The following is a 5,000-nucleotide window of genomic DNA, read 5'->3' on the forward strand; positions in this document are numbered from 1 at the left end:
TACTGCCTGGCCAAACCTACCGAGTGTATAGCCAAGGGAAAAAGCGAAATAATCAATCTCGAGACAGTTAGGGAATATAATACGGCTACCCACTAGACTTTAGACGAGAGTACTCCGTTTAGCAGTCGGCAGTATCGCCAAACGGCATTGAAAAATAAGACAAGGATGCCACAGAATTCTCAAATGCAGCTAATGGAGTTGATGAGGACTGAGGAAAAAGGAGTGGAAAAAGAAGAGAAAGATAAGAATGGAAACTGGAACTCTGGTAGTCTCACAGGAGAAGAAAGGAAGTTGGAGGATGTTATATAGATAAGGAAAATAATGATTCTATTTATACAAGACACAAAATTAGTATTATCATAATTATCATTATTAGCCTTTAATTATTATCAATATCATCATCATCATTATTATTATTATTATTATTATTATTATTATTATTATTATTATTATTATTATTATTATTATTATTATTATTACTAGCTAATCAACATCCCTTATTCTCTTTCTTGAGTGTACACTCGGGCACAGTATTCTGTCTAATTTCTCTTCCTCTTGTTTTGTTAACGTTTTTGTAGATTATATAGGAAATATTTATTTTAATGTAGTTACTCCTCTTAAAATATTTTATTTTTCCTTATTTCCTGTCCTCACCGGGCTGTTTTTCCTGTTGGGGCCCCTGGGCATAGAATCCTGCTTTTCCAACTAAGGTTGCAGCTTAGCAAGTAATAATAATAATAATAATAATAATAATAATAATAATAATAAAAGCATTATGCTATAAGCCTAAGGATTTCCAAAGGAAAAAATAGCCCTCTGAGGAAAGGAAAGAAGGACATAAATTAACAGTAAAATTTCAGTTTCAGCCAAACTCTGATAACTTATATGAAAATTTAAGCTTTCTAACTTAAATAGTGTGTTTTCAACGAATTTGATATTAATTTCCACTCCAAATAAGCCGTTCTTTAGTTATGGAACTCTTCCCGACGGAAACAGGTAGGAACCTGGGACTTTGGGTGTGTGAAACACCCAAAGTAGGAGGACAAATCATGATTATTTAAAACTTTCAAGATTTGCAAAAGGCTAAAGAACCTAACAAACCTACCTACCCTAACCTAGTAGTTCCCAGGATACAGACCTAACCGGTGGGCCAGCCCACAGGACCCTATTTCCTAGGTCACAAACCTAGCCGGGGACAAAACCCCGAACTCCCCTTCCCAGGTCACAGACCCAGCCACGGGAAGCCCCAGACCCCCCTTCCCAGGCCATAAACTAAAAGTAAATCACAAATAAATCCTTACATTATGATAAAGTAAATCACAAATAAATCCCTACCCGAAACGCTCATCAGATACTTAGCACTTCTATGTAGCATTGAATGCTCAGGCAGAAACCTATTCACAACTTCTTGAGTTCATCAAACCGGCCAATAACGTCACCATATGAAGAGGAACAACCACTGCACTCCTGCACAACGGAATCCATGACAGTCAACTGACAAGCACTGTTTTTAGGACGTATAAATTCCATTATCGCAGTTAACTGGATATTTTGAACCAAAACAACCAATCAGGTTTCAGCCTTTTTACTGTACCTATACACCATTACCAAAAACAAAAGGCGATTAGAAAATTTTATCAACAATAACTTAACAAAAAGCAAACTATCATTGGGAGAAAAACTAACATGGCGGTGTAAATACATCCTTATATAACAGTTAGGACAATATTCAGCGGCAAATATTTCCATAATCCTTAATTTGCAGAAGATTCGAGTAACTTCTCCGTAAGAATAGTCTCAGAAATATACGATAACAAGTAAAGATATAATAGATATCCAAATTTGGTTTAAACTGTAATACCAAATAACTACAAGAGATTTAATAAACAATTAGAAAATATTTGAAGAACTGTGACAACATAAAAATAGATCTTTCATATGTAAACTATGAAACCTTAAAAAAAAAAGAGGAAGAGAAATAAGATAGAATACCGTGCCCGATTTTACTCTCAGCTAAAGAACTCAACCCCAAGACAGAGGAAGACCATGATACAGAGGGAAAAGTGCAAGAAATCTTGGGATAGAATATAAGGGTTACTACAATGGGGAAGATACAAGGAGAAATAGGGTGCGAATTATTCTCCATCCAGAATTACAGGTAAAGGTCATAGAAGTCCAGCGTATCAGTGATAAACTCGTAAGCTTAGAATTTGTGAAATAAAAGAGCGTATTCTTTTTCAAAATCATACCATCTTTCTCCTTTCTCCCTCAAAATCACACTTTATAAATTAGGAATCCATGACAAGTTTAGATGTTGCAGCCTTGATAGGCTGAGGATTTGAAAGGTGGAGAAAACTCCGATTCACAGGCAAGTGAAATAATAATAATAATAATAATAATAATAATAAGAAGAAGAAGAAGAAGAAGAAGAAGAAGAAGAAGAAGAAGAAGAAGAAGAAGAAGAAGAACAATATTATTAATAATAATAATAATAATAATAATAATAATAATAATATTAATAATAATAATAATAATAATAATAATGATAATAATAATAATAATAATAATAATAATTATAATGAGAAGAAGAAGAAGAAGAAGAAGAAGAAGAAGAAGAAGAAGAAGAAAGGGTGCAGCGAAGAGGAGTAATTTAGAGGGAAAATAGAAGAATATTCAGAAAGAGTCGCAAGAAGTGAACTGCTTGTGTTATCTGGGGATATGAATGTCAATGTATGAAAGAGTTTTAATGGTTTTGAAGGAATGCATAGGCGAAGATTAAATGATTGATTTCAAGGTTTCTGGCAATATGGGATTAGAGGTTTTGAAGATGAAGTCAGGAAGGTGAAAGATAGTTGGAATTAGCACAGGCTATTAATCTGGTTGTTATGAATAGGCAGTTTGACAAAAGGAGTAATCTAGAAAAATATAATAGTGGACAAAATAAGATACAAATTGACTATGAGTTTGTTAGGAAGGAAGATTGGTAAATCATTCTGGATTGTAAAATTATTCCAAATTAATCAGCTGTAGATCAAAATCTACTGGTAGTGGCAGATTTGGGTTGACAGTAATAAGGAAAAGAAAGGCCTAAGCTAGAAATAGTAGGATTGAAACACTGAAGCTGAAGGAGGATAGGGCGAGAGAGTTCAGAAGTAAAGTAGAAAGAGTCAGAATTGAGAGATATGCAAGTGAAATGTAAAAATCACCTGGAGAGATGTGTAATGTTATGAAATAGGTTTTGGTGCCATCAGCAGCAGAGGTTAGTGGAAGGATATCCGGTAAGCATCAACAACAAAAAGAAATATGGTGGTGGAATCCAGAGGTGCAAACCATTTTGTATACACTTCGAAATTAGTGCTTCGAAAACAATTATTCAAAAACAATTGTTCGAAAAACAGTTATTCGAATGGAAAATTTTAGAATGAAAATGATTCGATAGGACAATTATACGGAATGATAATTATTCGAAATGCAACATTCTGTATTAAAAGAAGAGTAAATATAAACAAATATATAAAAAATAATTATTTGAATTAAAACTATCTATATTAAAACACTCTTGATAAGCAAACAAATTTAAGATAAATTTAAGTTATGTGATAACATGAGCAAATACGCTACCACTGAATACTCGTTAAAGGTTGCCACTAATTATTTTATCCTTTTCTTTAAGTCATGGCATTTCATGGAACTCTCTACTGATTAGCTATCTGCTCTTAGTTTTGCAATGTGAAGGACCTGCAAAACCTCTCTTTTCAGAGCGTCTGGGAACTTCAAAAACCTCTGTGCTATCCTTCACACGCATTGCTAGTCCTGTGCAGTAGAATTAAGACTCTTAAAGCAAGACCACATAATACTTATCTCAAACGTATGAGTCCGTCTGCGCATTCTTGCAAGACGACCAGTCCATGCGTCTTCAATATAATACAAAACAGGTTTCACTACCGAATACTTGAAAAATGGCTCTAAAAAGAGCAAAAATCATGGCATAAATGTTGCCAGGCATTTACTGATTTAAAAAGCAATGTAGTGACGTCAAGGAGGACATTACGGTCATCAACCCGTAAAAGATAATAACAAAGTAGAGTAAATTAACGGTCGCCTGTATTTTACTGAAATACGGATTAGACCAGAATATTTTTCATGGATAATTTCCGATTAAGATTACGTTTCTTCTTTTTTTTTCTAACAGTGTAGGATATATAATTGAATAGATTAACGTTTCAAAATATTTAGTAACGCTGTTTACAGAGACAAAGGGTAGAGCTAACAACATTCGAATTCTTAAACCAAGTGTAAATCTGTATCATATAATACCTTCCGACCGCAATCACAAATCCTTTGAAACAGACACTGACCTAAGTGAGATAGACATCCATAATTAAAAGCTGTGTTTAATTCTTTCTTAATAGAAGTTATATAAGTAGATGTAAGTTCAAAATCTGAGTTATAGTTGACACTTGTAGATTTTAAATCACAGACTTAATTCAAACAAACAATGTTCTATAAGTTTCCGCCATTTTACTTGTAAGCAAGACATAAACTACCGAAGTGATTATGTTATTCTCCCCAGCATGTATTATATCTACTTGTTCAAATAGTTAAAGTGTAGTTTTAAATGCCCCAACCACTTGTAAAAGTTCACTGTTCCCAAGTTTACTTAAATTATTCCGATTTGAAAAAATAAGTATTCTATCATCATAAGGTTCTAAATTATATACACAAAATTACGCACTTTATTAAATTTATTCTGCTCATTAGTAAAAATGATCTCCCTTTTATGAATATGATTAGCTGAGCCGGCTCTATCGCCTATTGTCTTACTTGCTTTTTTTTTTCTTTTTTAAATGGAGCTTATCGCTAGTAAAGCTCGTGCAGCACTTTCGCTTAATTTCAAGGCAGCAGTAGAAATGACATGATGAGGAGAAACTTTAATCATATCACAGTCATTAGTAATTGCACGGCTTTTGCAATAAAATGCGAACTTATTACACTTCCAA

The 5,000-nt window shown here is 33.4% G+C and overlaps 1 pseudogene; it reads left to right on the forward strand.

Annotated features, from left to right (window-relative positions):
* LOC137657550 (uncharacterized) overlaps positions 1 to 5,000 on the forward strand; it is a 153,324-nt pseudogene that overhangs the window by 15,787 nt on the left and 132,537 nt on the right.

Source organism: Palaemon carinicauda, chromosome 18 (genome assembly GCF_036898095.1).
Source record: "Palaemon carinicauda isolate YSFRI2023 chromosome 18, ASM3689809v2, whole genome shotgun sequence".
Taxonomy (NCBI): domain Eukaryota; kingdom Metazoa; phylum Arthropoda; class Malacostraca; order Decapoda; family Palaemonidae; genus Palaemon; species Palaemon carinicauda.